The sequence below is a fragment of the Triticum aestivum genome, chromosome 2B, assembly GCF_018294505.1.
Source record: "Triticum aestivum cultivar Chinese Spring chromosome 2B, IWGSC CS RefSeq v2.1, whole genome shotgun sequence".
NCBI lineage: Eukaryota > Viridiplantae > Streptophyta > Magnoliopsida > Poales > Poaceae > Triticum > Triticum aestivum.
The window spans coordinates 296,963,143-296,977,574 of NC_057798.1; positions in this window are offsets into that span (position 1 = coordinate 296,963,143).

The window sequence follows — 14,432 nt, forward strand, 5'->3', positions numbered from 1 at the left end:
AACCAGGATTACCATGTTAAGATTCCCTCTAACATGAATGAAAAGAAAACCAGCGTGTAGAGCATCAAGAGCAGAACATGCACATATCAAGATCATCTTCATAGGATCGGCAGAGACAAAGTTATAACACTCACAAGATGCCTACATGATGTTAACAATTAGCAGATTTCAGTAGTTTATCTCACCTGGCAGTTTTGCAAACGAAGATTAAGGCGTCAAGATTAATAGTAACATGAATGAAATCTACTCCATCATGAAGAGCACTCTGAGATGAACATTTTGACATATCATGCACAGAAAACGGAGCCACATGCACACAGTTATGATCATGCCAAGATGCACACATGCTGATGTTTTCTCAGGGACTTAGCCAAATTTCTATAAAAACAGAGGATGAGCACGATATAGTTATAAAACACACGAGCGAGGGATAGGTAGGGCTTACAGCATGGCCCAGGCCCATATCGGTGGAGGAGGCAGGCCGGGGAGCTGGGCTGGGCCGTGGGCCCACACGGAGGGTCGACGCGAGTGGCAGGATCGGGGCTCCTCCCCGATCGGACTGGAGAGCGGCAGCGGCAGCACTCCGACGGAGGAGCGGTGGCCGGCGATGTTGGGGAGGCTGGGGACGGGCGGGGATTACAGTATCCGACCAGAGATGACGTGGTGCTCCTGCGGCGGAGCAAAACGAGGCCGGCGGCGAGCTGAAAGGGGCCAGCGGTGGGGGTTAGAGATGGGAGAGAGAGAGAGACAGGGGAAGGAGGAGACGAGGGCGATGGATCTGGCCTGGGGGTCACCGGCGGGCGGCTCCGGTGAGCCGGACAAGGAGGCGGGGAGGCAGGGGCTCCGGCGAGCGCGGGTTGGGTGGCGCGGAAAATGAGGAGGAGGGGTAGGTTCCAGATTAGGAAGGACTGTCCTTCTTTATATAGACAGGGTTAGGGTTTGAGGGGTCAGGAGGGGTTTTCGGACCATACGATCGCGATCATGCGGCCCCGTACAGAGAGGGGACTAGGTGAGTGGTTCGAGGGCTGTGTAGAAGGGGTAGGCTTTAAGGAGAGAAGAGATAGCAGCCCAGCATAGGTTTCCGGAGACCGAAAATGTCCGACGAAGGTACCGGCAGCGGTAGCGCTATATGTTTAAGGGTTGGGCTATCAAACGAGCTCCGAATGCGGCGAAACTTGACAGGCGGTCTACCTACCCTATAATAAGACCGCATGCCAAGTTTCATCCCATTCCGAGAACATTTTATGCCACTTATAAAATAATATTTTGGAGGTGCCGCGGGCGCGTGCGAGTGTGGTTGGGCTCAGAACGGATAATGGAGAGAACCGGGGAAACCCAAACGGATGCAAGTTTTGAAAAACATGCAGATGAAATGCAGATGATGACATGGCAAAGTGTCACACAAAAACAAATGACATGGCAACAACGGCGAATGACTGGAAGACACCTGGCGCATCGGATTCGGGGCATTACAGTTCTACTACTAAACTATCCAGTTGTTGTGTCCTTGTCACCACGTGTCTTGAACTAGTGTTTTCCTGTAGCATTGTTGTCAAGCATGCTCTTGAGACTGTACTTGACCACAACAATTTCCTGGTTGTGCCTTCGATTACGAAGGGTGTGGTTCTTGTAAAGCTTCTTGACAAATCTGATGCAGCCTGTCTTCATCATCATGTTTATGAGTGGAAAGACCACTCTGTTAGGTTCTCCAAGGTTGACGAGATGGTGATGGTGCAGGGAGACATCTCTCATGAAGTCCATGGCCAGTCAATTAAGTGCGGTTCATCCCATAGGTTAGTGGCAAGAAATAGTCTGCAGAGTTTAATTAGTGCAACTTTGCTTGTCTGTAGTAAGTACTATTGTTCATTACTTGATTTATGTTTGTGAACCCTGTATAGTTTAGTACTGCCGTTTTTGGTGTGTGGTGAGTCCTGAGAATAATATATGTTAATGTCTGTCCACTCAATTCAGTCTGTATATTTTGAAGTATCCAGATCATCTTTTTTGTGAGGACGGTTTATCAATTATGGTTACACTCAAATATCTGTATGCATTGCAGAGTTTATCGCACCCACCAGGATTTCCAGTCCCTTGGATGTTCGGTCCATACGATTTATCATGAACTTTGGACTATCCTGCTTGTGGGAGTAGGCGGGGCCCCTGCATGCCACGCGTAGTTGGATGATCAATCTTATGTTTAGTACTTCAACATAGTGATTTCCTGGTAAGGATTCACTCGTGTCACATCAAGCAAATCTTATTGCTTTACTGTCTAAATCTTATTGATTTAATGCCACGTTTTCTTTATTTTCCTGCAATTTTACAATGCAGGTTTTGCCATGTGACATTCATCATAATGTAAACCGTTTGGTTTGCTCTACCATGGCTATTTTTGCAGGTTTCACTTCTTATGTCGTGTCAGTAACGAAGGCATTGTCCGTCACTTATTTTACTGGAAAAAATTGGACCACTCTGTTTTCTGAGTACAAGCTGAATCCCTATGATGAACTGCAGTTTGGTTTAACAAACACGCCACAATTAGTCCTTCTCGCGCTTAAAAGAAATGAAGGAAAAAACTGGATCACGGTCACGGAGCCTAGTCAAGTTAGAAAGTTGATCATAGCAGACCAGACACGATCGTCGCTGGCTCGCACATCGGCACCACCTTCAACAACAGATCAAGCACCAGTATTTGCTCTAGCACTGACAGCGGAAGCAGATCAGTCTGATCCAGCTGAGGATTGGGCTCCGACTACGTCAGTGGATTAGGCTGGTCTACCGGATGATCGGGCATAGACACCGGCACCTGCTCCGACACCGGCACCAGCTCTACAAGGAGCATCATCTCCGGCGGTAGTAGCGGCACTACCAGTCACACTGGCACGGGCACCAGCAACGGCTTTGGCACATGCACCAACACTTGCACTTGCATCTACTCCGGCCCGTGCAGCGGCAACTGAACGAGCAGTTGCACCAGGCAACAGACTGGGCTGCAGTTCGCACTTCATATACCAAAGTGCTTACAAAAACTGACATGTCCACCTTATTGGTAAGCATTGGCCGATTCACTGTTGTTTCCATGTTGTTTCACACGATTCACTGTGTTGATCTAACTGTTTGTGTATGTCTTCTTGTTTGCAAACAGAGAATTCCTAGAGCAACTAGGGAGTCATTCAACAATCCGGGCGACCGTGGCCAAGTTTCTCATACCATGCGCAGCCTTGGTGTGAATGAACCTGCTCAATATACCATAAGGACAAATGATGGTTGCATGATGATTGATGCTAAAGAATGGTTAAGGTTAAAATCTAAATCAATCTTGCATTAGAGGATGATGTCAAAATCGAACTTTCTCGGCAAGGAGAGTTGGTCCAAATCAACTTTGAAATTCTTAAGTAGCAGCACGCAACTGCCGAACTGATTTGTCCTCCGAGAGAATTTGATGTAATAATCTGGCATGGTGAAACAAGTTTCCTGTGTGTATAAGTAGTATGACAGTATTATTTATCACATAGTATATCGTTGATAGAATTGCAACTCTGATTGCTAGTTAGGAACTATCGTTCGATTTCATTCCAACAGCTGTCGTGCTTTACTCAATTTTGTGTATTCGCCTTGCGATAGCATCTACAACCAGCGCCATACCAATCGCTTGCAATATGAAAAGCGCTGAGGTAGAACACATGGGCCCCCAAACATGCAGGCGCACGAGACTGTGGCCCAAAGTCCAGAACTCTGAGCCTGTTTGAGTATTATATTCTCAGTTGAACCCCCATAATGCCCATGCGTTGCATGTAACATCAAGATGCATTTGTCTGAGTATTTGATCTTGTGAGAGAAAAGGATGAATGAGGGAAGGCATTATTTGAAAATGTGGAGAGGTGTGTGGGTACCTTTTTGCAAAATTGCCATATTTTCCTTCCAATCCGTCAGATATAAATCGGACGGCATATATTGAAGGATGGCAGGCACACTATCATCACCAACTCATCTATACTGTGTTAAAAAACACAGTTTTTTATAATTATATATGTTATATATATTCCCATTGATTTTTCCTACGTATAAAGTTGTGATATAAAAGATTTTTATATTTCTTTACAGAGGGAGTATCTCTCTGTCAAAAATATATTTATGTGTAACTAGTTACTCCTGTCCTTCTAGTTCCTTTCGCTGATATGTGGGGCATTCGACAACGAGTTCCACGTCCCATATGCACCAAATTAGAAAGCACAACTGCATGGTAGACACACCCTGATCGTAATGTCGTAGTAATGCCCAATGAGCCGTCAAATCCCAAAAACCCCAGCTTTCCAGCTTTAGTAGTAAGCTGGACGGACGAAGCAACAATATTTCACGGGACCTGAATCCCCTTCTCCCTCGTCTGCTTGTTCAGAGAAAACCCCCTATCGGTGATTGCATAGGGTTTTCTCACAAAGAACTAGGTACAATTCTTTATCCATCCCCGTTAAATCCATGTCCCTTGGTCGTGGGTAATCCTAGGATGGCAGTCGCTGCCATTGATGCATTTTTCTTCATACTGAATCTAGTGTGTTTCATTTGAAGTGCCCAAAGTGCGAGGACCCTACAGGTTTATGTGCCCTCGGCGAGACACCACACTTGTTCCTTCTCATCGTAACACAGGATTTTAAAACGTGCATAGTATGTTCCTAGAATCCTCTTTTCTATCCGAGAGGGTGGTTTTTTTTGAACATGTTGTCGACTAATTTGGAAATTTGAATTGCTATATTTGGATAAAAGGTACTAGTACAATGGTCAACACTGGCATGAAGGAGGAAATTATTTTTACATTTGGATATGGAATACATTGTGTTCTCATATTTCTTTTCCTGGAGTGCATTATTTGCTCTGCCAGAACACATGTACTCAAGATGCTCGGCCTTGACATAACTGAATACACCGGTTTAATGGTCACAGTGAAGAGAAGCCATGGATATACTTTCCGAGTTGGGTTCATGAACCAACAAGATCGCTGCTTTTTTGATATACTTTCTCAAGTGTTACGGACTGCAAGTTGGCACACGAATGTTGATGGAAATAGCATAACCTGGTATCATCTTCACTGCGATCTTCCAACCCGACGTCATTCCAATTGTTCATCCATGTTAGTTTTGTATATGGTTCTTGCTTGTTGCCTCGATTACTTCTTAATCCACCTATTCTGTCTAATTAATCACAATTTAACTTTAGAAGTAGCAACAAATCTCTCACGAAGATGCTACTTCTAACTAATATTTTCTTATAATCGGTGGCACGTGTAGGTTTTTTGAGAGTTAAGCAGGCTGCTCGTTTGTTATTCTATAAGAACTCACCTGTTACTAATGGCACTAAAGTTGACTGGAACAACTTCCACAAGAACCTACACTTTATTGATCGTCTTGAGGTCCTTGTGGGGCATTTCAAGGGTGGACGGCCACGTGGGATATGTGTTCCACTGCTGCACTCGTTGAACAGGTCCAACTATGTCGAGAAACTTATGGTATGAACTGTTTTCTGTTATATGTGTTGTTCATAAACTATAGCTTATACGCAGTTTTACAGTTGTGATCTTCTTGAAACAGAAACTACCCAGTTCTATTGTTCCTATACAGATGCTTGACCATGGTCGGGTCAGACTTGCGCTTGGTCACAACATGATGTTTATGTCGACCTACTCCATTCCCCTTGGAGGTGAAAATATACTTATTCATGGGTAGTCCCAAAAAATGAAGGCCCGTCCATCCTGGAGAATTGGACAGAAGATTATGTTCCTGCTTTACCATGGCTCTAAAGAGAATATCCTGTTCATTGACCACATTGCGAGATGAAGCCGCTTTCAGAAGGTTGTGGATGCGCGGGGTGGCGTCTGGGCCTTGTCCCGGGGCTTGGCGGCCTCACCTTGGTTAACTGTAGGCAAAGTAGCACTGTTCGAGGCGTGCTTTGTATGGTTAAACCTGTATAAGTACTCATACTACTTTCAGCTATGGTTGTTAAGTGCCCCTGCTAGTTTTAGTTAAGGTTATTAACTACTCCTGCTGCTTTTACAGTCTGTCGTGTTTCTTTAGTCTTGTCTTCCTCCAGCCGCCAAAACCAAACTAGCGCCGGCGGGCCGCCTGCTTCCGCCTCCCATGGCTGGCTGCGCCTCAGCGCATGCATCGCCGCTCCACCATCTCCTAAATCGTTAATGCCGACGTATAAGGCCTCGCCGTCGTCCTCCGCGAGCTTTGGTGTGCTCGCCACGACGCCGCCCTCTCGCATTGTGAACATGGTCAACAAACAACGGGAATCGGCAGAAGTACGTGGAGAGGATGACAATAGGGGCCCACCATGTCAGCGTATGGAAAAAGAAAATGCTTCCTCCTAGTGGTTTCCTGACATCTGGGACCCCCGACATTGTGAGCGTATATAGTCAATAGACAAGAGAACAACACAAGATCGGCTGACACCTAGGACGTAGCTGCTCGAGTAGTATTTTTTTTGTTATTGTTGAGACAGAGCAGGGTTTCAACTGGGTTGTGGCCCGTCTAGCCCAGGCTTATATTTTATGTTCACCATATGACCAGCCCAGTTATTTTTTCTTTGTGAAAATGAACCCAGTTTATTTTTTCTCTAGAATACCCAATCTAGGCCAACTTATTTTTCTATATCCTGATGGGCTGCAACTCTTTGAAGACGCCTGCAAATCTTGAAATTAATATGAAATGGGTTGTAAATATAAAAATAGATGACAAATTGGCAATTACTTTATAATTTCTGATTAGTTTCACATTTTCAGATTCCTATTTCACTGGGCTTTAACGTAATTTAAATATATCTTCAAAGTACTTTAAATCTGGCTCGACATTTCGGTATTAAAAATAGTTTGGAACCCATAAAAATATGCGAATTTTCATTTAAATTTTTAACCCTGGCCCTGGCCAACAAAAAAAAACAGACTGCAATAAATTGCATAAGAAGTTGCAATGAGCTATATATATATATATATATAGGGTGGGTCTATTATGATAACACACCTTAAGACCTTATTCTGCACACCAAAACGCCTTATTTTGCACACCACCGTCCCACCCCCAGCCCCGATCGAACAAAACCACCCACCACCCACCTCCCGCACGAACACAGCCCCACTCCACCTCCACCTTCTTCCACGCTCCCCGCCCCCCGGGTCCTAGCCTCCTTCCCCCCGACCTCCTTCCCCCTTCCTTGCGCGTCGCCGCGCTGCCATGACCCTGCCGCCGCAGCACCCCACCCCACCATTACCTGCCACCGCCCACCACCACCTACCGGGATCTGGCCAGCAACCACGGGATCGATCCCGACCACCATGGCTCCCCACCACACCACCACCTCCACCTCCCGTCCCGCACACCCAAAAATCCGGCCACTGTCGCCTCGCCTCCTCCTCCTGCTGCCCGGCGCGGCCCTCCTCCCACCTGGCGCCGCCCCGCCTCCTCCTCCCGCCCGGCAAGGCCCCGCCTCATCCTCCTCCCGCCTGGCGCGGCCCTCCTTCCACCTGGCGCTGCACCGCCTCCTCCTCCCGGACGGCGCACCTCCGTCCCGCAACGCCGCCCAGGCGATGGCCCCGGCCCCGCTCCACTCCAGCCACGGTAGTTTTTTCTACTACTATGTGTGTGTGTGCAGTCCACCGGCCCCTCCTCTGCTTCAGATCCCGTGCAACCTTCCGATGCAGTTCGTCACACCAACCCCCTGCAGCTCTCTCCTCCCCAATCCATGGATCCCGCGCCGGATCCGGGTTCTTCCCTCATGCATCGTACTCTTCTCACACGGATCGAGAGAGTTTGAGGTATGCCACCCCCATCGTGGTCCTACATACTTCTCCTCCTTCCCTGCTACACCAACAGGGTGTTGGGCACAGGATCCGCCTCCCCCCTATTTGCAGCTCCTTTGTTTCTTTTTTGCAGCTTGCTGAGCATTATTTTGAAGTTCAATGAGATCCATGTGCGCCGGATCATGCATTGCCGAACCCCCTGCATGCCTCCTCGCACGCGAGGTGCTGCGCTGTGTAGGGAGGCGTCTACACCAGCGTCGGGGCCCGTTCCACCACGGTGAGTTTCTACCACACGCGGCTCCACGCCGCCCTCCCTCCACTCCTCTCCACGGCAGCAAGCAGTCCCCCCTGAGCGATGCGTGCAGCTCAGGATGCTCTAGCTATGCACTTGTTTGCTTGTGTTTCCGATAGATGCATGTGAAATTCATGGAGAAAAGCCTCGTAGTTTTTGATGGCTCATAGCTGTTGATTTCTTTTAAGGCAATAATAGTAGTAATTGATGCCTGTGCTCAACCTCGACAATACATCAAGGTCCCAGCGATCCCAGTAGCATGCGTTGATGTTCAGAAAGCGATAACTTGTGTTTTTCTGTTGGATTTTGGCTGTGCATCTGATGCCTCGTGCGGTCCAGCATTGCAGTTTGCAGTTTGATGCCTTTGTGCGGTCCCCTCGGGCCTCTTCATTTTCTCCCCACTGATGAACATGCAAACATGGGTGAGGTGAAGTTTGCCCTTTCCAGTTTGCTCATCTGATTTTGGGCGTTTGCTCTCTTTTTATAGGAGAGGAAAAGTGCGTCAAAAAAGAGCAAGAAAAGTGTTGTTGTCCATTGTTGATGAGAGCCCAACAGGCACTGTGATGCAGTTCTGTCCACCTGCGTGTGCAGCCCAGAAATAATCTATGGCCTAATTGTGTTTTTATTTTAAGAAAAGAGTCAAGTGGACTGCGGTTGGCTGTTCTGAAGTGTCCTACACTAGAAGGAGAACCAACCCTTCTACTCTACTTGTGAACAGAAGTTCAGTCCGACACATACGTGCATGCACTCAGGCAGGAACGCGGGCGGCGGTTATGATCAGAAGGAGTACACTTCTAATATGTTTGGGTGTTCGCTTTGAACTCTCTTGAAGCTCATTCGGGCTCAAGACAAACAAACATATCACTTCGAGGAGTACTATGGTCCACTTCAGTCAAATGTATTTATTTTTTGTAAAAAATAGATGCAGTCCATTTGGAGACCGCTTGCGGGTTGCACGGCTCGTGTGTGAAGTGCACGATGTGCTTGTGTGTTTCAAAAGCTAGTGAATTATGTGAAGTGCACAATGTGCTTTGTGTGTTTCAAAACTCAGTTGATTCCGTCAAAAACACATGCAGTGTGCTTGGTCCTCGTCAAAACAGATGTAGTGCACTTGGTCCTCGAACGTGGTTCATTTTTTAGAGTGATGATGTTCGCTTGCGCACTTCATGGAAGTGTGAAAAAAATAGCGAAACAAAAGAAAGTAATGCGGTTCACTTTGATATATGCGGCGGTTCGCTTGCCCTTGTCTCTGCCGTCCACTCTCGTTGATAAAAAATGTTGGAAAAAAAACAAAGAAAAACTCCTTTGAGAAAAATTACGTCTGACAAAAGAAATCATGCAGCTCGCTTGCCTGTCCGACGCAGTGCGGTTTTCAGTCTAAAGGAAGTGCGGTATTCTTCTTCGTCTTAAAAATTTACGTCCCACGAAAAAGAAACCATGCAGTTCTCTTACCCGTCTTATGCAGTGCGGTTTTTCGTCCGATGTAGTGCGGTTTTCAGTCGGATGAAGTAAACACGTCGATTTGGGTGTCGCGAAAAACAGAGTGTCCGCATTTCAATAAATTCGAAATTCCTCTTAAACCGTAAAGAATTAGGGAGAGTGTTCTACATGAAAGAGTTGCGTATCGTTGATATCTTTCCAACGGCGTATCGTTTGAATCATTCCGACCAACGGTTTGCAAATTTTTTGCCAAAACGGCCACTGCCACACGTCGTCCGCCGCACAATTTTCGAAATTAACTTAAAACCGTAGGAATTTCAAATATATTTCAACATATGAAAGTTGCGCCTCATCCATAGCTTTCCAACAACGTATTACACGCCTCGTTTCGACAAACGATTCAAAAACTAGAGCGAAAATAGTACCGAAAATTGCAAAAATTTCAAAAAAACGTAATTCCGCGATTTAGTAAATTTGAAACTGCTCTTAAGCCGTAACGAATTAGAAAACATAATAGATATGAAAAAGATGCGCCTTGACGATATCTTTCCAACGGCGTATCATTTGCTTTATTCCGATGAGTGGTTTAGAAAAAATCACGAAAATACGATCGCTGCCACTCGTCATCCGCCGCGCCGTTTTTGAAACTGCTCTTAAATCGCGAGGAATCTTGAAAAGTATTCAACATAGAGAAGTTGCGCCTAATCCATAGCTTTCCAACGGTATATTATGCGCCTCGTTCCGCTAAACAATCAAAAAATTAGAGTGAAAACAGTACTGGAATAACACTGCATGCAGTTTTTTCCGACATGAAGTTCACTAGTCTATATTGCAGTGCTCGTCGTCAAGAAGATGCAGTGCACTTGCGTTCAGCGTGCAGTGCGGAAGTGGTGTGCAGAATAGTTATTCTGCTAATATTAGCAGAATAGACCGTCTGCCTATATATGTATATATATATATATATATAAATTGAATGGTCTGACTTGTGGGCCTATTAAGTTGACGCATATGCAAGATTTTTTTAGTTATTATATACTCAACAAACGATTCTAGCAGATGTAACCATTGGATGTCAATCCAACAGCCATCATGTTTCTTCAATCTCTGATCTTCTTGCTCCAGCCGCCAAATCCAGCACCGGTCGGACCGCCTGCTCCCGCCTCCCGTGGTCGGCTGTGCTGTCGCGCAGGCCTCAGCGCCACCTACTACACCCACCGCTAGCCAGGGCATACCTCTACTCACCCACACCCCCTGTTATTATGCGGCAACGGCAGTCTCACACTGCAGCCAAACCAGTGAACCCTCATACTCCCCTCCGCACAGGCTTCCACTGCCTCGTCTTCCGCAACTCCGCATCGTCCCCTTCCTAGGCATCGTTGTCGTCCACTGCCCTGGTGCTCTCGGCGCGGTATGGTCAACGTGGTCAAGGAATGACTTCCATTAGAAGAGTACTGTACATGGAGAGGCTGACAGCTGGGTCCATGACCGCACCAAGGAAGTGCCTACTTATTACGCACAAAATAATGATTCCTCCACCTAACAACAGGGACCCACCGGATGGGCCACCGTATTTCGTGAAAAATATGTTTCCCCTCTGACTACTGGGACCCACAGGCTACATCTTCGCCCTCAAGGAAGTGCATCCATATTACGGGCAAAAAAACGATTCGCCCCCTGACTGCTGGGATCCACCAGCTACATCTTCATACGCAAGGAAGTGCTTGACAGTTGGGACCCACCTGGTCGAAGCGTATGTAGCTTTGTCATTCTGGTCGCGAACGTGTACGTACATACTGGTCGATGTAGAGGCGCGCACGTGTCGTAGTAGAGGCACACACGTGTCGTAGTAGAGGCGCGCACGTAGCATGTACACGTACGTACAACGGCCATGGTGCAAGAAAGAAAATACGGCCACGTACATACATATGGGCGAGGTCTCGAACGCCTACTCGCACATACGTACTTTCAAATTACGGGTTCTGCAAACCCTTGAAAGCTTCAACTCTGGGGTGCGTGCGGAGATCTCAACCTACCCAGCCTCTCTACTCTCTATCCTCCTAAGCCTATCGCGTCGAGCTCGAAGAGACACAGAACTGGTGGTGTTTATCCTGGTTTGGGCCACCTTGCGGTGTAATACCCTACTTCAGTGTTTTGGTGGATTGCCTCGAAGGGCTGAGGATGAACTAGTACAATGGATGAACTGGCCTCAGGAGGTGAGGTGTTCTTGAGCTCGAGAGAGCTGGTGAGGTGGTCGGGTCAGAATGGATCCGACCCCCCTCTATGGTGGTGGCTAAGTCCTATTTATAGTGGCCTTGGTACTCTTCCCAAATTTTGGCGAGAAGGGATCCCACAACGGCCGGATTTGAAAGGGTACAAGTAGTACAGCTTATCCTGACAAAAGTGGTCTTCGCCTGCGAAAAGACCCTGGCCGTGACGCTGTGGTGGGCTCGGTGATGACCTCCATCCTGCCGTCCTAGTGGTCTTGGTCTTGTTGCACCAGAATGGAAACCTTTGGCTGATTCCTTGGGACTCCACGCCCGTGGCTTGCCTTAATTGCACCAAAGAGGAAACTGGCGCTCTGCGCCCGCTGGCGCCCGCCTGACCTTGGTCGCCATGGCTCACGTCAGCTGAGCCTCGTGAGGTGCACCTTGCATAGAACTCTCCGCCCCTCAGGAGCCAGCCTTAAGAGGCCGATCCCCTAGGGGGTCTTGGAGTCGCCCGCCTCGCGAGGGTCTTGAGCTATTGATGTCGAAGTTGGGTCGTACCAAGCCATCGATGGAGCCACATAGTGGGCCACAGGAAGGCAAGTCTGGATACCCCCATATCCAGAACGATGACAGTAGCCCCTTGGCCCAAGGCGCGCTCGGACATGGCTTCCAGGCGAAGCCAAAGGGAAAGTGCGGAGCACCACGGGCCCTAACCGCCTGCGGCCTTGATGACGCGTGGCAATTGATGGGACGTGGGCGTCACCATTTCCCCACACCGTCTTGATATTCGCCAGGCCTAGTGGTCGCCTGTTGCCAGAATAGCTCACTCTCGCAGATTGTCGCGCTCGGCCTTAGTTTTTTCTTTTCCCAATCTAGTAGCTCCGTGTGTAGATCCGGTGCCGGCGCCTCGCCTCCTTTTCCGGCTTCCGTCATGGCCCCATAGTTGAGGAACAAGAAGGGGAAGCCGCATGCCCCGGCCAGGTCCCCGCCGGCCTTGGAGCCGGCTCGTGAGCGATCGATGGTGATCAACCAGGAGGGGCGGGACAAGGTCCGCCATGCCCTTGCGGCCGATTCTAACAGGTGGAGGCAACAACCGTTCGTCCTGCGTCTTGGCCTGTGGGTGAGATGAGTGCCACTGAGATCCCCATCTGTCTCAATGCTCTCCTTGCGGGTCTGAATCCCCCTTCTCTCCCTTCCTCAACGCTGTAATCTCGCTTTACTAGATCCACTTACTGCATCTGTATCACCGCTCTTTTATCCTTCTCGCCGTCTTTGCCTTCCTCTGCGAGGCTATGGTCGGCATTACTCCTTCCGTGGCCCTGCTTCGACATTTCTTCTTACTTCGGCTGGTCGATGCTCGTCAATGCTCTGGATGTGCGACCTTCGAAGATGTGGCCGTAACTGCTGGCTCGGGGATCAACTCTGAGCTTTCGCCTGCTGCGGAGGGGTTCCGAAAGCAGTGGCTGCTTATGGATGCCGGCACGTGGAGCCCCCTGCTCCTGACTCCTGGAGCGGTGGCCTCGCCCATCTCCAATTGGGGGCACGCGAAGCTCTCAGACCGGCGCCTTACCTTCCTTTGGAAGAGGTTGGCGAGGCTGCACAAGCTAGAGGTGACGGTGCCGATGGTGGTGAAGGAAATCGTCAGGCAGCGCGTCGCTCGCCTCCAGCGCCATTCTTGCCCAATGTGGGACCTTGCTGGCATTGAGGATCCCATGAGGCTGCAGAAGCCGTCACTGACCACTTGGACCTTGAGCGTGGTGCTTAAACTCCTGACGGGCGAATCCGAGCCCGCCGACCTTCCTGGAGATGGCTGCCTCCTCTACCAGTGCTCAAACAAGACGTCCTGCGTGGAGCAGATGCCCCTATTCGGCGAGTGGGGGTTGCTCCCAGAGGGCCTTCAGGGGCCTTGTGAGAACCCCGTCTTTGTGGCTCCCCTGCTACTCAATCCGGCCGTGCACGCCCCAAGTGTATAAGCAGGGGGCGCCCACCGCCAATAGCTATTGAGGGTTCCTCTAGAGGCCTGGCTCTGATGGGGTCCCGGGAGATTGGGGCTCCCGAGTACCAAAGGGTGCCGCCGCGGGGTCAGCACAACCCCCATGCTCCGGAGGAAGAGGCTCCTGAAGCTCGGGGTGATGGCTTCGAGCTAGCTGTCGATGGCGAGGCGCCCACCAATGGCTCCGGAGCCGTTGGCCAAAAGACCCCGCTAGACGCCCCTGCTCCTGGGGCCTCCGCCGCGGACGCCCCGCCACGCTCGTCCTCGCGAGGGTCGCCCGCCGGGGTCTGGTCAGCCCCTCCTGAGTCTTGAATCGCTCCTGAAGAGGAAGAGATCTCCATGCCGCAGCGATGGTACCTTCTCTCTTAATTCCTTGCATGCCGCGTTCTCTCCTGGCCAGGGCCTTGCAGGGTTCTCGTGACGACGAAACCTCGGGAGGCTAGTGCCTCCAAGGATCCTGGCTTGGCCCCAGCACACAGCCCCCAGTGCCTAGGCCCTGCGCGGGGCGCAGGGCTGACTCTTGGGCGGCCTTCTTCTTCAGGTTGCGGAGCTACACCGGCCAGTTCCTGGCCGGGGGCAGGCGAGACGCCCAGTGCCTCGTCGGCAGCCTCTAGGTCTAAAGAAGGCCTTGGTCATGCATTGGCGCTTGCACGCGGGCGCAGCGCCATCCGCTTCGAGCTCTTCGGCGAGGCAACGTGTGTGATGATCCAG